We start from the raw sequence: 19,044 nt of genomic DNA on the forward strand, positions 1-19,044 counted from the left end.
GGCAGGGATGGCATTGGTGGGGAGTGCAGAAATGAGGTGGGTGGGGCTCTCACCAGGGGCTGTAAGACCTCCTCTATTTTGTTGAACTTCTCTGAGCCCAGAGGCTACATGTCCTCCATGTACCGCAGGTTTGTGATGGTGAAGTTAATGGTGAATGGACAGGGCAGGGCCACAGACTGCAGTGAGGGTGGGAGAGAAGTCACACCCTGTGTCACTGCCTGAGCGAGAATTAGAGGTTGTGGGGGAGAGTCTGGATCCACATCCCTGTTGCCCAGTATATTCCCATCTGGTGCAAGAGCTCAGAATGTCTCCTCCCAGAATGGGAAACTTTATTTCACGTTCTATTCATAGTAATGATAACAACGAGAATAAAAATAGCAGCAATAATAACAGCTGAGGTTTGGTAGGAGCTTACTCCACGTTACACTCTGTGCTAAGATCTTTCCATCCAGGATCTCAGATATTCCTCATACAAGCCCTGGAGGGGAGTCCTGTAACTTACCCCCGACTGACAGAGGATAAAAATGAATTTCAGAGAGGTTAAGTCACTTCCCCAAGGCCACACAGCTACTTTAGGGCAGAAGCTCATACTCTAGAGTTTGAATGACTTAGTGCATCTGCTGGCTGTGTGGCCTCAGAAAATCACTGATCTCCCCAAGAACCAGTCTATGCCTCTCTTAAATGGAGAAATAGTGTCTACCTGCAAGGGCTGAAGGTGAGACATGTAAAGCAGGGTCCCTGTTATGTGACAATCAGTGAAGGCTGCTGTTATTGCTTTGTTGTCATTGTTATTATTGTGTCTACTTTCTCTGCTGACCCCTTTACCCTCTGCCCCTTGGGAATTAGTCCTGGATTTGCCATTGACTATTTCCATTCCATTCTAGCAGAAGGTGAAGCTTTGGGAATTGTTCCAGAATGTACCAATGGATCTGGTCTCACTAACTGACCCCTCCAGGTTCCCTAACACCAACATGGTCACAAGTTGGGCCCTGGCAGGTCACCTGGGGTAGACTGTAAAAATGGCCACAAATTCTTCACCTCCCTGCACCTACACCCTTGCAATGTGGTATTGCAGCCCCTTCTCCACCCCTTGACTCTGGCTCGGCCATAACTTGCTTTGGTCAAAGGGTCAAGAGAAATGTGACGTAAGCAAAGGCTAGAAAAGCACTTGTGCACTGAGGCCTGCCCTCTCTAAGTGCTGGGAGCTCTATCAGCACCACATGAATGAGCCAGTGCTAGCCTGCGGGATAATGAGAGGTCACATGAAGGAGAACTGAGGCAACCTCACAATCAGTCAGGCATCCTCCAGCAGCAGAGTCACCTAGCTAACCTGCAGGTGATTGCAGACATATAAGGAAGCCTAGTTCAAACCAGAGGCACTGCCCAGCTGACCTATATACTAGTGAGCAGTAATCAATGATTGTTGTTTTAATCCAATAAATTTGGAGGGTTATTTGTTATACAGTAAAACTAACTGATACAAAACCTTAACAGAAAGCAAAGGGTGGATTAAAAGGAGCCACTGCCTCAGTCTGGGATTGAGAACCTGGAGTCACAGAGCTCTCCACACCCAGGGATGGAGCTGGACTGGTCTGTGGTGAGGGTGTGGCCCCAAAGATTCATCCTCCCACACTATCCCCTTGCCTTGACCTGCCTGTACATACCCTCTTGTTCTTCTCATTGCTAAGCATGGAGGCATGGAGGTGGGAAGGCAGAAAACATGTAGAGAAGTCTCTTACCTGTAGAGGTGGAGAAGGAGATTGGAGCCACTGAGGTTCTCAAGGAGGGTATAGAAGGCACAGAAACTGAGGAGGAATCATCAGAAATGAGAATGACGCAGTCTCATCACCTTGGAGATACCAGAGTTGGGGACCTTGATGCCCAGCCTGTCACTGAAGGTAGAGGTAGCAGTAGGTAAGAACCAGGGTCCTAAGGCTTCCTTCCTCCATGAGGCCCTGGACTTCGGGAGGAGGGACCAGCTGCCCCCTCAAGGCATTGTAGGGTCATGAGGCCACCTAGGGTTTGAACACACCACTGGGGATGGAGGTCAAGGCTGGTCCGGTGTAACTGCAGAAAGCAGGTAAGAGTGAGGTGCGATGTTTGAAAGGGTCAAGGAAGGGATGAAGGGGCTGGACCACTGGTGGACGAATAGATGTCATCAGTTTATGTCCCTTCCAGACAGTCAGCGGTGCCTCCTATAACCTTTCTCTGACTTTCCATCTCTCTCTGTGTGTGATATAGCCCTCGGTGGGGTAGGAGGACCTCACAAGGAAAAGAAAAGTGAGGAGAGAGAATTATAGAAGCAGATATGGATATATGCTCTGGCCAGAGCTCAGATCATCAACAGAAGAATCCACCTGGGTTGCAGGAGGACACCCTTATCATTACCAGTTGCTCTCTGTTGACATAGAGGCAGTCCCTGTCAAGGATGTAGGAACCAAGCTGGGTGACACCATGGGTCTGGTGGCTCAGCTCTCAGGAGAGCTTCTCTGTGTCCAGCATGAGGTCCACAGGGTCAGGATGGTCGGTGCAAGCGGGGTCAACTCCAGTGGCTGCTCCACCCTTTTCAGGCTGGGGAGAGAAGGACATGTACATGGGGACAGAACAGAGGGGCATCTCTGGTTGGACATCCTTTTATCAGCCCACTTGGATGTGGATGCCTGCTTATCTGCTCTCCTGGTCTAGGCATGAGCCACTCAGAGTAGGAGCATCTTCAAGCCACAAAGTACCAGTGTGGATGTTTAGAGTCAGGCGACCATTGATGCAAACCTTAGTTCTGTCACTTGCTGAATAATCCACATAAGCTCCTGTGACTCAGTTCTGCCATCTTTGCAGTGTGAATACTGTTGTAACCATTTTGTTGGAATGTGATAGGATTCAGAAATGATTGATATAAAATACCAAGTCTGGGGCCAGGTACATTCTAAAGCTCATTAATTTATTAATCAATTGCTTAATTAAACAAATGTTTACAGAGTACCCACAGTCCCTAGTAATACTGAACAGCAGCTCTGAACAGAGACTTACCGGCTCTCAGAAAGCTGATCCAACCCAATTTTTGGGCCTGAGCATCTGAGCACGAGAAACTGTATAGCAGAGACCCCCACCCACTGTCCACTTGCCTCTTGCATTACCAGCTCTCTAGGGCAGCAGGAGAAACTAGGTCTGAAAGGATAACCTGGGGATCCAGCAGGTTGTGCTGCCAGAAAGCATTATCAGGGAGTAATGGAGTCTCCCTTGCACCTCAGCAGAATGAAAGTGACCTTGAGCTAAGTTGTTTCTAGCTCTGGTCTCCTCGATTCTTGATAAAGGTGCAACATCAGCTGTGCTGCCTACAGATGCTGCTTATGGTGAAAATGGCCCCTGGGTGACGACCTGCATCTTTTCCAGGAGGACCATAAATGGACATCAATACCTGGCAGGAAGCTATAGCTTTGGGCTTCCTTGGGTGTGTGGTGACCCTGTTAACTGGGCAAGACTGTTACAGGAGATTGGTTCCCCTTTGGGAGATGGACATCTAACCCAGGGTGGGTTCGGCACCTGTCCATTGAGGTTTCATGTCCTTGCACATGGACAGTTACATGGGAGGACAAAAGAGGAGCCCTTGGACTGCTGAGAGGGTTCTTGCAAAAAAGAAAGGCCCAGTGCCGCCCTCCTGGCACGCCGTTTCCTGTCCACATCCTTCTAGGTGAATTGAGTCACGTCTGGCCTATTCAGGTTTACAAGTCTGACTGAGAGAGGGTAGTGCCCAGGACTGGCACCAGGGCTGGAAATAGCACGAGGTAAGCAAGGACCTAGATACCACATTTAAGGAGTGCTCCCTCTCAGGGTTGTGGAAGTATAGGGTTAGCACCTGAGGGTGAGCACCTCCTGAAATACGTTTGTGCTCTAGGCACCTCACTTGCCCACCCTCGTCTGGGCCAGACCAGCCCAACCAGCCCACACCTTACTACACCTCCTAAAGCCAGACAAGAGGAGGTCTCACCTTAGTGTGGTTGGTCTGCAGCCAGTGTAGACTGAACCAATGCTGCTGGAGGTAAACAAGGGCTGGAGCTGAGGAAGGGGGAGTGGGTGACTGAAAAGTAGATGTAAAAGTCAAAATCATAAGTATGAACTTATTTGATCTTTCCACACCTTTTGACAAGGGCCATATCAAAAACGTTTTGCTGTGGGTGGAAAGCAGCCCTGCTGTAGGATATGGCATTTCCTGTGCTCATAAGAAAGGAAGGGATAAGGATTTTCTGTAAGAACTGGGGTAGGTTGTGGGTGGGTCTGGGAGGGAGGCAGGTAATACAGCTATTATTAGAGTGAATGTGCATACACAATAGATTGTGATAATGCTTTGAACATTATTTGATTTTATCTCCCTGATCCTAGCAGTCATTGCTCAGAGGGGAGTTAAAAGGTCCAAGCTCACAGATAAAATATTCCTCAGCCCTAAATATGTTAACATGATCATTTATTGATGTCTAAAGTACTTACCGAACACTAGATTATCTGGTGGTTTTAAAATATGTTCACAAATACTTGGCACTCCTCCCTTTAAGAGACAGAATCTGTTCCCTTTGCCTCGAGTGTGGGCTGGACTTAGTGGCTGCATTTAAGTGAATAAAGTGGCAGTGGTGGGTGTGGCTTTGGAGACTAGGTCATAAAAAGGCCCTGAGGTTTCTGTGTTGGTTGCTTCTCTCTTGGATCACTCGTTCTGGGAGAAGTCAGCTGTCACATCCTAAGGAGAGGTCCACGTGGCAAGGGACTGAGGCCTCTAGCTAACAGCCACATGAGGGAGCCTCCTTGGAAGCAGTTCCTCCAGTCCCAGTCACTCCTTCAGATGACCACAGGCCAAGCTGACATCTCAACTGTCACCTCAGGAGAGACCCTGAGCCAGATCCACACAGCTCAACTAACCTCTGGATTTCCTAACCCACAGACACTGGGAGATTACATTTGCAGGTAATTTTGCATCAAAAAATCTCATTTATCCCTAATTCTACTATTAGAAGAGCTTGTCCTTCTGCATATATTTTATATAAAACAAACAAAGAGAGTAGAGTTAAGTTTAAATTGCTATGGGGAGATTACCGACTTGTTAGAAAGTGATGGAGTGAGCATAATACCTACTAAGTTTCATGATTTTTCTGCCAGAATACCGAGATGGATGACCGTGAACTGACCGTGAATAAACCGTGACAGTTTATTCATAAGTGTCTTCTTTCAGTGATAAAATTAATTTTACTATAAAACAAATAATTCTCATTAAAGAAATGTTAAAAATATGACAAGCTCTCTGGCTAAAAGAAAACAAGGAAACTGGGCAGTTATCAGTAGAAACAATTCTGTACACAGATCTTACAGCAGCACTGTTCATAATAATGAAACTAGATACAGTCTTAAAGTCTATCTAAGAAGAAACATTTAAACCATGGATTCCAAAATCCCCTTCTTTGGAATACCTTTCAGACATTAAAAATAGCAAGTTAGAATTATGTGCACTAATATGGAAAGATGTCCATGGTCTATAGTATGGGAAATAGCAAATTGCAAAACAATTGTATGATGAAATTTATGTTAAAAAACATTTTATCTGTATTTATTAATTCATAGAAAATGTCCAGAATAATAAACCCCAACCTGTTAATAACAGTTCTTTCTAAGATGGGGAGTGAGCCTGGAGGGAAGGAGATAAAAGGAGAGACTTTCACTTTACTCTATATAGGTCTGTATAATTTGATTTTTTTTAATAGTATGTATTTCTTTTATATTAGAAAAATAAAAAATAATGAGTGCTGTTGCCATTTGGCATCAGGGCAACAGTATTATCTTCATCAATATTTGTACTGCACGTTAGTGCAGAGCACAAACCAGTAGGAGAAAGCCCAGAGGAGAAATGAAGACAAAGAAGAGATGAAACCCACAAAAAATTAGTGCATTATTTTTACATAACAACCCTTCCAGGTGAGTAACGGTCACTATTTACCACTGCTCCAGCTCACGCAATAAACCTGAAACCTGCCGAGGGTAAGCCAAAGACACGGAAGGCCACGCCGCACTAGTCCACTCCCCGCCCAGGGCCTGTTTGTGCAGGTTGAGTACCATCAAGCAGAAAATGGACTCAGGATGGGGTGTGTGCCTCTGGGGATGCTGGCAGAGAGGCACAAAGTGGAACACTAGGTAACTGTACACACCTGAGAGGCAGAGTTCCAGGTGGAGACTCAAAATGTACCAAGAAACTGTGTGAAGTGAAGGAAGCTACTCGACCTCTCTGAGCCTCAGTTTCCCCCCGGTAAAATGGGGATCAAAGGCCTACTTCATAGAGCTGTTGGGTGAGATATGTAAAAGTGCCTGTGACAGCCAGTGTTCACATTATTAACAACGTAGTATCAGACTTCAAAATCAATGAAAAGAATAATGTCGATGAGACCAAAGACAAGATGCCCAGCTTCGTAAGCAGCCCCAGCAGCATGAGAGTGAGAGGAGTTACAAGTACCTAGGGTTCTTCACAGCTCCACTGGAGAGGATGAACCTGGGGCTACAAGATCAGGAAGTGCCTGTTGTACAGCGACTTGTGTAGTGAGGGTGGAATCCCTAAAGACATCACAAAACACAGTTACACACAAGTGGCTCCTAGGAAATCATGGTGATTGGAACAAAACAATCGACCCAGCAGAAAGGAATGGGAATGGGGTGAGGAGGGGAGGGTCAGGGCCACAAAATCCAACAGAAGACACAGAACCAAAACAAACGCTCAACTCTGTGAAAAGCTGCTGTGGTTGCACCAGGAGACCAACCTTTTGAGACTACCACTGTGGTGACTGCTGGGAGCACAGTGGTCATGGCAGCCACACACCCAATAGTAGCATATCTGAACACAGGGATCTCAAGACTTCCCTCTCCATCAACCCTTTGTTTAGGATGACAGATACCTTCATCCCTATCTGACACTTGTGGATAAGTGTAATCAGAAACCCTCTAAAGAGTGCACAGGACAGAGTAGGATGAGAATAGTGAGGGATGGGGGAGCAGAGCTGCACTTGACCACACAGACTCTGACCTGGACCCTACTTAACACAAGTGAAGAACCCTAGGACCGTGATGTGGTCTAATTATACTTCCTCATCTTGCCACATTCAGACACCACAGGGTTTCTCCTCCTTTTTTACAAAGTTGTTGATGAATTCACGTGTAATTAACTCATGAGAAGTAAATTCTTCACATAGTAATAGGGCCTGGTTTCCATGACCAGGTTTTTCAGTCCCTTTGATAGTACACCACACCCAGGAAGCAGAAATGCAACCTATGTGTAATATAACCAAGGTCTTGTTTTCCTGTAGATCAGCACCTAGGTTTTTAGGGACAAGATAAATCATGACTGCTAACTATTCCTCCACAGGTTTCAACAAAACACTTAAAGCTCCTAAGTTAATTTACCAATCTCAGGAAAAGAGAAATTTGACAATTCAAGTCTATTGCGTTTGCATTCAAATGCACAGTACAGGGAAGAGAATGAGCAGAAACGTTTTAATGTGAAGGTCTGCTTGCCTTTTATCTTTTGCAAATGTTCAGTATAGTTTGTGTCTTGTTCATTTCACTATTCTAACTAATTTTTAAGGAAATATGGTATAATGGAATATCCCTAGATGTGTTTCTCTTGGTGCCACCCTGCAATCAAAGGAACTGTTCCCTTAGGTCATAAGGAATTTAGGAACACCAATTATTAAGAGGATAAGTGGAAGCAGAAGTGCTCCTGGATATTTCCATTTCCAGACAGAAAAATCCAACAGATCAGACCAGGCAAGTTAAGGTCTACACCGCTGACTGCTGTTTGTGATGAGCTTTCCTCCAAAGCAGAGATGTTAAGCCTGACAGGTTTCAAATATTGCCCAGGTGCTCCACACCTTGAACATGGCTCTCCCAAAGATCTAACACAGTCTGTCTGTTCCTGAGGAATCAGGGTCACCACTCGTGTCTCTTAAGAAACTGGCGGGTCAGGTCTGAGTTGAGATTAGGCTCATCAATGTAAAGCGTAAATCATCTTGAGTTTTTTTGAGGCCTCTGCACTTGAACAGGTTGGTGAAAATGGCTCACCAGATAACTGCCTGGGAATTGGGGTTGTTCTCCTCTGCTCTCAGCAGATCCTGGGTAAACCAATGATTAGCCTCACCAACGCCTCAACTTGCACATCCGCAAAAAAGGTGCCTGTGAGGGTGGCATTTTCAGGAAGGAACAGCCGATGTTACCACTTCGTAAACTCTTTACGTTGTGCTTTCCATCAGGGCCACAACAGCGAATTTCTCCCAAAAGCCGCTGAAATGGGACCTTTCGCCTCGTGAAAGCAGAGTGCAGCAGGTACAGTGGAAAGTTCCCGGGATGTCAAACCAGTTCCCATGAGCACTTTAGAAAAGCACGTAGCTTCCTGGCCCTGGACTACAGTGCTGCTCTGGAAAGACCCACAGGCACGCAGGTGGTAAAAAGAATCAAGCTGCGGAGGGAGGCGGTGGGGAGACGGCGGGGAGTAGGCCGAGTCCAGACTCGATTCCGGCCAAAGCAAGTTTCACACGGCAGGCCCGCTGCCGCACGTTGCAGCCATCATACCCTCCTAAATCCCTAGTCCTGGTCCTCCCCTCACGTTCCTCCCAGACCCGTCCGTGGGGGGCGAGCGCAGGACCACAGTCCACAAGCAGCAACCATTCGGGAAGGCCAAGCGACACACTGCCTTGCCCCCCCAACCCCTCTAACGCCCGCGCTGCACCCTGGGAGTTGTAGTTCTGCAACCCCTGCAAACTACTGGTAGGAACGGTTAAGAGACTACAGCTCCCAGCATGCGCAGCGAGGGGCTCCGCGCGCCGCACGCCGCACGCCGCACGCCGCACGCCCAGCGGAGCGTGGATCTCCCCAAGCCCCTCCGGCAAGACCCAGTGTGGCCCGGCCGGCCCAGAGCGGCCAGGCTCACCTTGTTATCGTGGTCCTGCGTTTCCACAAGATGCCCCTGGGGCGACTTCTCGCAGACCAGCGAGTGGCTCTTGCAGCTTGCGGGAGTGGACGTGGGTATAACCGGCCCTCCAGAAGTCCGGAGAGCCCTCCCCTCCGCCCCCCCCCACACCCTCCACCACACCCCTCCCTTCCCATGACCCCTCCTCCACCACGCCCTTCCTTCCGTCCCCATGCCCCCTCCCTCCACCCCCATGCCCCCTCCCTCCACCACTCCTTTCCCCTCCCCATGCCCTCCCCTCCCCATGCCCTCTCCCTCCCTCCACCACGCCCTCCCTCACCACGCCCCCCCACCCTCCACCACGCCCCCCACCCTCCACCACGCCCTTTCCTCCAGCATGCCATGCCCTCCGCCCATGCCAAGCCTTCCCTTCCGCTACGCCCACTCTTCGTGCCCTGTCCCCATGGGCGTGCACAGTGTGGTTAGGCTGCGCACGTGGAGGCAGACGCCCAGGCGGGGGTGGGGATAAGCAGTCTGGCGGTTGCTGAGACTGTCTGGAACCCAAATGGAAGCTCCTTGGCCATTATTTGAAACCATAAATTCACTGGCTAAGATGGAAACACTGGGTACCTGGGAAACTCGAACTTGCCTTTTCAATGCCACCTTTCCTGCCGTCCCCTCCATCCCTCTGGGCTGCCATGGTCCTCCCTCTGGACCCCGTGGCCAGTCTCGCTGCAGAGCGCCTCTTGGACCCCCGCCTGGCTGAATGGCCCATACCTTGGTCAGGCCTTTTAGAAGGACGGCCCCAGAGCCATGTCATAAAAAGAAGAAAAGGTCACAGTGGGCAGCCCCCATTCCTGTATTATACAGACAGGGAACTGAAGTGCACAGGTAAGTGACCCCCTAAGCTGCTTTGGGGGACCACAGCAACACCCCTTCTCTGACGCCCCACACAGGCTGGTTCTCGGGCTTCCTTATCCTAGTGTGGACCTCTTGGCCCTAATTACCACAAGCAATTACCTAATTTTGGTAATTGTTCCTGTTGGTCCTCCCAAAATGTTAGGGAAGTTTATGTGGTAAGGTAATACACAATTTCATCATTTCTGCCCTACAGTACAGCTCCTTTGGAACCACTTTTAATATCCCTTTTTAACTATCCCTTTGGAACCAATTGTAATAATTTGTTGCTGTTGGGGGTTACACTGATAGTTCTCCTTAGTCATTTTCCCATTTAGTTTCTCTGATTAATTCCAATTTCTGCATTAGTTTACTTTTCAAATGAGTATTGGCAGCCCCAATTCTATGCAAGGAGGATGCAAAACAGCAGAATATCTGTGGTACGACTTTCTGGAGCATCAATTTTACTGCAAGATTTGGAAGAAATGAAGTTAAGTAATTTCCAAGGTAAGTAATTAAAAATTTAAAACTAAAACAAGACTGGGAAGTCTTCCACCATTAATAACTGTCAGTAATTTGTGCCTGAAATGTCAGACTTTCTCTGAGAAAATACTAAGGAGAACCTATTTCCCGTTATTTTCAATAGCAAAAATTATAAGACATTGCAAGTCCTGCAAAAACCCTACCAATTTCCTAAATCACAATATGGCACCAAGATGTAAGTTACAAATATCGTGTTAGGATGTAAAATGCCTAAAATATTGCTTCTTGGTCACCTCCCATTTAATGTGGTTGTTAACACACCATTGCTTTGAGCAGTAGCAGTGACCTCTCTTAGACCAGCAACATCAGATATTGTACATCTTGTTGACACTCCAAAGGTTTGCAAAGTGACTAGCATGATTGATGGTCTTACTAATTGTATTTGGAAGCAACGTGAAGCTTTTCTAGCAAACTATTTCGTTAAAAATGTTGTATTTTTTGACGACTCAATGTAAAGTTTATCTATATAAATGTCAGCTGAAAAATGTATTGAGCAGTGAGTAGCTCCTATGCAGTTCAGGTATTAAAAACTCACATGTCTTTCAGAGAAATGTTAAGTGGGGTATGTTCTGTGAAGTATACCTGTAGTATGAAAAAGACGGCAAAAATCCCATTTACTTTAAAGATTAAAGTTACAACTTTGAGCAAAATTGGGCTGAGAAGTGCTTTTAGGCTACGTCCCAGAGTTCTGTAGTTCTGTCTGTGATGATTCTTTGCCAACATCTGCATACAAACATGCCCTAAGGTTGTGCATTAAGCAAACAGATTTCCTTTGACCCCAGATTCCTCTCCATTTACCATTATTCTCTCTTCCATTCATGTTGCCTCTCCTCACCTTCTCTCTTGAACCCATTCCATTCCAATTTTCTCCATTGCACTTCACAGAAATGGCTTTTATCCAGGTCACCAATGATTTCCATTTTGCTAAATTCAAGGTTAAATTTTAGTTCTTATCTCACACTTTTCAGCTGCATTTGACGCAGATGATACAATTGAGCACTTCCTCCTTGAAACACTTTCCTCTGAATTTCCTAGACCACCCCCGTCTCCTGAATTCCCTCCCTTCTTCCTCTTTCTCCTGCTCCTCCTCCTCCACCAGATCTTTAGTAATCCTCAGCCCCCTTCTCTTTGCTGTGGTGCCCTCTTTTCTCAGGCAGATCCCAGCCTGTCTCCCAGCTTTGAATAGCATCTGCTGATCACCCCCAGGCCTGGATCCTCTTCCCTGAGGGGAGCACCCAGGAGTAATCCTTGATTCTTCCCTTCTCACCCCACATGCAATCTCACAGCAAGTCCTGTTGGCTCTGTCTGCAACACGCATCCTGATGGCAGCTTCTCACTGTTTCCATTTCTACAACCAGGTTCTGCCACCTTCCTCTCTTACTGGTGTCGGGGGAAGAGGGAGAATCTCTCTCTGCCCTTTCCCTTAAGGTTCTTCTGGCTGGCCAAATAATCAACAGACAGGTTAGCAGGAGAAAATAATACCAAGTTTAATAACATGTATACATGGGAGAAAGCAGGGACACTGCGTTTTTCAACACAATAGCAGAAATTTTCGTCTTAAATACCATTTTCAGCCAATGACAAAGGAGGATTTTGGCGGTGGGGGGAGTCAGTTACAGGAGATTACCACTAAAGCACAGTAAACAAGAGTAAGGTTTATTATGTAGCTCAAGGCCTCACCTTTCACATTGATAAGTCACTAGAGATGAGCTCATCCCCCTCTCTTTTCTAAACAGAGAGGGAGATACCTTTACAAATGGAGATTTCCCTTATAAATGTAAATGATTGTTTGGCAACTCTTTGCAGGGTCATCCAGAGAATGTGGCCAGAGAGACAGAACTTTTGATAAGAGGGGCTTGTTGGTGCCTTTCCTATTGTAACATTTACCCTACGTTATCTTTATAGCCATCATGATAGATCTGTTCTAGGAAGGAGCCACCGTGTCAAATTCTTTAGGCAGTTAGTGGGGGAGGTCAAATGTCCTCAGAGAAAACAACCAAGGTAAAGAGATAGATTTCAGGGTGGCCAAATCTTGATCTCCCACAGTCCCGCCTTTGAAACTAAAAGTTTTACTAAGTCTTTTTGAAACGTAAAGAAGTTTCATAGTCCAGAAGCTGAGTTGGTAGATTGTTTCATCTCACTGAACCCATTTCTTAGTCCTGATAATAGATCAGTTCAATTAAGTTTTTTTTGGAAGGTGGTGATGTAGGTGGGCTCTCAAGGTTATGTCTATATTGTGGAAGCAAGCAATCAAGTATTTAATAGAAGCATTTCTATAAAAGAAAAACAAGGTTAATGGTTGTAGCAAGTTGTAAAGCAGTTTTTGAGTTTAGAGGACAGCCGGTGAAGAAGAATTTTAGGTGTCAGCGTCAAAGCATTTTTTGTAGTTTAAAATGTCTCGGATGGTGTCGTCAGGTCATCTCAAGTTTATATCAAGTCCATCAGCTTCAGTTTGTAAGGCTTCAGGAAAAAGGGCAGGTTCAGTTTTCAGTGATTTTAAATGAAAATGATGGAAAAAATCAAAAACGTTAGTTTGGATATCTGTAGCCAGATATTTTAGGAGACTAGAAGAAATCAGGATCCAGTCTAGTCAACAGATATAAAACAAAAACCTCAAAAGACAACAAAACTAGGATCTAATATCTACAAGTGTATGTTATAGTTTTTATTGAAATATAATTTTTTTCTCTAAAATCACCCTCATTTTTATCAAAGATAGCCAAATTAAAACTAACTAGTTTGTAAAATAAGTCTAGTTTTAATAGAGTTGGCCCAATTATTTACATAAGTACAGCAAGAATAGCAATTGATCACATAGGCTCTTTTAAATCTGCTTTGCTGGAACTTTTTATAAGGAATCTCAGATTGAACTTCAAAGGCCTCTCGAGGCCAGGAAAGCCAAGCCAAGGATTTTGTCATCAGACGTTGCCTGCAATATCTACAGATTTGGGTGAATTTTTTTTTTTCGAGGTTCTCCCAAAATATTTCGAGATTTTTTGTACCTGCCAGATAAGTGACATTTTTTACTTATCTTGGTAAGTGCTGTTTGGAACATAAGGTACCAGGCCAATAGTTCTACATGGCTTTATTCCATAAAGTCTAATCTTTATTCTTTAAAAGCTGTATGGTTATATTGTAAATATGATGTTCCAGTCACAACCTTGGTGATGGAACCAGTGTTTTTGTGTCCTGTTATAAGGAGAACAGATTCTTATTGAACTTATGCAAATAACTATATTGTCATGAAAACAACAATATTCACTAACTAAGAGTTTTTAAATTCGAGGGATCAGGTAGAGAGAAAAAGATAAATATTTTAATTTTACTTATAAAAATATCATTTACCAAATTGTTATAAGTCATAGCTAGCTCAGGAGAAAAGAGAAAAAGTTTTTTTTAAATCTGAAAACACAAAACATTAAAAATTCAGCAATATTTCAAATGAAAAATCATAAAAATTATAATCATCTTTATCAGTTTATTCAGTCTTGTGTAATCCATTTTCGATCCCAGTCTTTTTGTTAGCAGTTTCATGAAGTTATCAGTCTCTCTATCAGATTTCTGTAATTTCTTTACCCAGTTCAGTTTTATGATCAGAAAGTTTGTCAGAAACCTGTACTCTAGTGTAAATGTCAGAGTCTTTTTCATGAATTTTTCTGAAGTTGAAACATATTTGGCAAAAGCATTAGAGCAAAGAAATAAGTCTGTATACAACAAGACTTCAAAATGGCAATTGACAAAAACATTTGGTTAATTTTGTGACATATAACACTTTAAAATAATAATAACCAGAATTATGACTGATAACCAGGGCAGATCAGAATTTCAGTAATGTTATACAATTTTAAAATGCCTATATCAATAACATTAACCCACAAAATACCACCTAAGCAGGCTTATCATCACTTGTCTGACAATGCTTTCCATGTAATTTAACATACTGAATAAGCCTAATAAGCTTAGTATCTTTTTCCTTATAGGAAGAGAGCAAATTTCTTTAAGAAGTTCCAGGGCCCTTTGAAAATTCTCAAAGAAAAAAAGACTTATTTTAAGATATGAATTTTGGTGGAGCTTGTCAAAAATATAAACAGTCAAAGCAAACAGAGCATTAACAGTCTAAAAAGCCTTAATAGAGAGACCTCAGTCATTTGAACACAGGAAATTATTTTAACAGGTTTTTTTTTTTTTTTTTTTTTTGGTAGACTTACTCAAAGGTAAAGAAAAATCTTTTATAACCTCTTTATCAAGTTTAAGCAAATTATCTTTTTACGAGAAATTTCAATTTTGCACCAGCTTACTTCTGCTATTAAAACTCATTTACTTAATTAAATTCATTTTAATCTTAGCCAACTTGACCATGTAAAAACTCCTTTTCCAGAATTCTTCTTCCATAAACCTTTTATAACTTTCTTTTTATATTCAGAATTTGTCCCATGTCTTTCTTTTCCCTTCTAGTACTTGAGGACAAATTTATCTTTCTTAACCAAACAAAATATTTCCATTCTTCGCACCTTTTTTATACATCTTACTTTCTTTGTACACAGACATATTTTTTCTTAATTTTTTAGTAGCTTCAATCACATATATTAATTAGAAATTTTAACCCTTAGAAACTTTAATTTTTAAGTAAAAACTAAGTAAACAATTGTAAACTTTTTTTTATATTAGTATCTTGTGGCTTGGAAAATTTATAAACACTTCATAACTTCTAGAAACATGTTATTTTATAGTACCATCTTTTAATAAAACACATGTTTACCAATAGACCCAAAACACCTTTTAGTTTTCCTGTAATGAAAAGCCAAAAGTAGACAAACGTACATTTAGCAATCAATGTCTAATATCTTATCTTATTTGGAAATGATGATACTCAGAGAATTTTTTATCATAAATTTTAGCAAAACTCTAAAGTTTTAAGTCACCAAAAAGAGTTTGGAAGCTGTAACCACCATAACACATAATTATTGTTTAAAGTTCACCCAATATTTATCTTTTTTACAACTATTTAGTTACTTATTTCCAATAATTGTTTAGATTGTCTATAAGACTTCATAAGACATTAGATAAAATTAGCCATCATTTAAATTACTATTTTTGTTAACCAGTTCTGTAATAGAAATAACATCAGTTTTTTTTTTTATAAAATTTCATGTAAATTTCATCACCTCTTATACCTTTAAACATAGTTATCATTAAGATTTTTTATCAATAGGTCTTGGTCTTCTAATTTTGGACAAGGGAAGCATTCCCAGTCAGACATTTTAAAACATACTCAGGCAAAGTTGATGTAACCTCTTTATATAAAATTAGCTCAAACATTCTAACCTTTATAATCTTATCAACACTTACACTTTTACATGTTCTCAATTTATTTGTAACCTGAGTCAAGGTCTTAAGGCTAGTCAAATTTTTCCCTTCCTTTTTTCTGGCCTTTTCTTAGGTACCAAATAAATAATTATGTGAGAGCTCTCAAAACATTTTTTTCCCCCAATTTAGAAGTTTTCCCAATTCAAAGGATCCGTCGTCTGGCCATTGACGACTAGGATCTTCATTTGTATATTTATTCTAATAGTGACTCAAACCAATAAGCCTTTTTAAGGAAAGACCCGGAGGTAACTTTCTACGCTTAGAAGAAATATACCATGGACGCAAAGAGGCGTCCCTGGTGAGGGCACAGATGATGTAGCCCCCGTGATCCACAGAATTTATTCTCAAAGATATTCAGAGAAAGTAAAGACCTTCATTGTACAGGCAGTAAGGATGGTGTCTCCGGTCTCCCACAATAGTGTGGGACGCCTCCAGTCACAGACCCGCTAATCTGTGACACCGGGCAGGCGATACTGGAATGGGATTTTTCCAGCACTAACAAGCAACGAAGGTAAAGACGACAAAAGCCCTTATGGACTGGGCCTTTTATGACAAACTCCCCTGAGAACTTGGCACAGCCGGACAAAGAGACAGTTCGGAACCCCAGTCTACTCGACTGGCCACCAAGGTGCACCCCGGTAAATGTACCTTCCGTATGGTGGAGACCAAGGAGAAGATTCTCACTGGTCACAAAGCCAAGTTCTCAGGACTCAGAACAAGACAGAGACTACTCTGGGAGGAAAAGGGATCAAGATCAAAACCAAGAGTACTCTACCAAATTTAAACCAAGAGTCACTAAAAGCCCAAGAAACTAGTTTCCCAAATATTTTCTTCTGCCAATCTAAATGTAGAAAGAGAAAAAATTCTCACCATTTCCTTCCGCCGGACTCCGCAGATAGAGATTCCGGGAGGCTGACATGGTAAGAAGTCTTACCTTTTGCCGGCTTTCATCAGGCTTTCCCGTATCTCATCATCTGCAGTAGTCCAGGGAGAAGGCAGGTCTTTCAGCCAGAGAAGGCAACTTGCCAGCCAGTGTGGCTCCTGGCGACTATGCCAAAACTGTCGGGGGAAGAGGGAGAATCTCCCTCTGCCCTTTCCCTTAAGGTTCTTCTGGCTGGCCAAATAATCAACAGACAGGTTAGCAGGAGAAAATAATACCAAGTTTAATAACATGTATACATGGGAGAAAGCAGGGACACTATGTTTTTCAACACAATAGCAGAAATTCTCGTCTTAAATATCATTTTCAGCCAATGACAAAGGAGGATTTTGGCGGTGGAGGGAGTCAGTTACAGGAGATTACCACTAAAGCACAGTAAACAAGAGTAAGGTTTATTATGTAGCTCAAGGCCTCACCTTCCACATTGATAAGTCACTAGAGATGAGCTCATCCCCCTCTCTTCTCCAAACAGAGAGGGAGATACCTTTACAAATGGAGATTTCCCTTATAAATGTAAATGATTGTCTGGCAACTCTTTGCAGGGTCATCCAGAGAATGTGGCCAGAGAGACAGAACTTCTGATAAGAGGGGCTTGTTGGTGCCTTTCCTATTGTAACATTTATCCTACGTTATCTTTATAGCCATCATGATAGATCTGTTCCAGGAAGGAGCCACCATGTCAAATTCTTTAGGCAGTTAGTGGGGGAGGTCAAATGTCCTCAGAGAAAACAACCAAGGTAAAGAGATAGATTTCAGGGTGGCCAAATCTTGATCTCCCACGCTGGTATACTGCCAAAGACAGCCTCCTAACCATCTCCCTGCTTCCTGTCTTGCCCTCCTACAGTCCATTTTCCACTCAGCATCCAGAGTGATGTCTTGAAAATGTGAAGAACGTGGTATGTGCCACCCACCTCCCCCATTTAAACTCTGCCACTGCTTCTCATTGCAATAGAATCAGAGCTTAGACAACCTGGCCCCTGCCTACCTCTTCAGCCCCCTGTCCTGCCTTGCTTGTTCATACTGTTGTGTGTCAGATTTTCTGGTATCCAGAACTGAAAGCAATCTTAACTCACAAACAGATATTAGATCATAGAATCTAGAGCATGAAAGGAAAAGTCTAAGAGAGAATGAAGGGCCAGAAATTTTTTAAGCACAAGAAACAATGAAAACGTAACTGATCTGTATGAATATACTCAAAAGAATGTAGTAACAAATTTAAAAAAAATGAGTCAACAGACTTGCAAAGAAATAGAAATACCTTCGATGATAATCTGAAAACAAAAAGCTATACTTAGTAAATATGAAAGGACAAAAATTTTACACTTTACATTTCTGGGCCATAATGCAATAAAATTAAAAATAACAGAAATAAAGAATGTAAAGATGTCCAACTTTTTGAAAATATTAAAAAATTTTAAATAAATTAATGCCTGGGTCAGGGTTCATAACAGAAACCCAATTACAGTACCTGTAAACTCACATGCTTGCTAATATATCATATCCAGGTGTGTGCAGTGGTGCTCAAAGGAGACAGCTTTCTGACCCAGAAACTCCTGGAGTGAACAGGTTATGTTCATCGGAACCCTAGCACCGCCCTGGGGTCATTTAAAATCTCATGACAAGTGGGAGCAACAGTGAAGGCTGTGCTGGGAGTCGTAACTGTTACAGATGCTGGTAATAAATCCGAGGCCTCCTGCTGAGTCTGAACTTGACCTCTCGGTCCTTTCTAATGCAGGGTCCTAGGCAGCCACCACAAATGGATCTGTGCTGGTATAGAGGATCAAAACTGCCCTCTGATGGCAGCAGCATGGAAACTGGCACCAGCAGCTGCCGTGGAAAGAATTGATGACTCCAGGAGAATGTATGATCCACCTTTGGGAGGGCTCAGGATCCCAGAAGTTCTCCTGGTCAGGGCTCATAGCCTGACAGCTTCATGCCCTCTCTCCTCAGCTGTTCTCCCTGTGACTGGTATGGAAATCGGGGAAGCACACCATGAAAAGTGGCAACTGTGTGGCTTTGTCAGCACGTGAAAGTGTACAAATGAAGGATAATTTTAAAAGCAGAACACAAAACAGTTTGTGCAGTCTGATTAAAGCTCTGTCACATACGTTCATAAATAAATTTGGAAGAGAATTTGGAGATGACTGAAATTTTTTATAAAGTTCATTCTTTTAGTTGGTTTAAATTTATAAACATACATTTAGAAATAAATTTGGCACATAAAAAATTTAAAAGTTAGCTATCCAGAAATTCCACATAAAAAATTAAAACTTAACTATCTAGAAATTCCAGAAACATGGAAGGCAGTCAAAAGTACGATGTTGAATGAAAAACACAGGACGGTTTCTCATTTCTTTCGTATTTTATTAAT

The 19,044-nt window shown here is 43.1% G+C and overlaps 2 long non-coding RNA genes across 26 annotated transcripts in view; one reads left to right on the forward strand and one right to left on the reverse strand.

Moving 5' to 3' along the window:
• The window catches only part of LOC147917701 (uncharacterized), a 29,658-nt gene extending 20,579 nt beyond the window's left edge, over nt 1-9,079 (reverse strand). For 8 of the 24 annotated variants that reach the window (XR_015551679.1, XR_015551678.1, XR_015551673.1 and 5 more), the window contains exon 1: nt 54-8,857. This is a non-coding gene — a long non-coding RNA (uncharacterized LOC147917701). Of the gene's footprint in view, nt 1-53; nt 8,858-8,947 lie in introns of those variants that run through there. The other 16 variants (XR_015551677.1, XR_015551681.1, XR_015551659.1 and 13 more) reach the window with 15 other exon arrangements.
• Nucleotides 8,902-18,806, forward strand: LOC147917702 (uncharacterized). Of its 2 annotated transcripts, none has more exons than XR_015551682.1 (4): nt 8,902-9,038; nt 9,654-9,817; nt 10,193-10,330; nt 18,409-18,806. It is a non-coding gene; the product is annotated as an uncharacterized LOC147917702 (long non-coding RNA). The 2 variants fall into 2 exon arrangements; XR_015551683.1 differs by having other exon boundaries at nt 8,983-9,042.
• Nucleotides 18,807-19,044: the final 238 nt, after the last annotated feature.

This window comes from Ceratotherium simum, chromosome 3, assembly GCF_057802395.1.
Source record: "Ceratotherium simum simum isolate JZ-2026a chromosome 3, ASM5780239v1, whole genome shotgun sequence".
Taxonomy (NCBI): domain Eukaryota; kingdom Metazoa; phylum Chordata; class Mammalia; order Perissodactyla; family Rhinocerotidae; genus Ceratotherium; species Ceratotherium simum.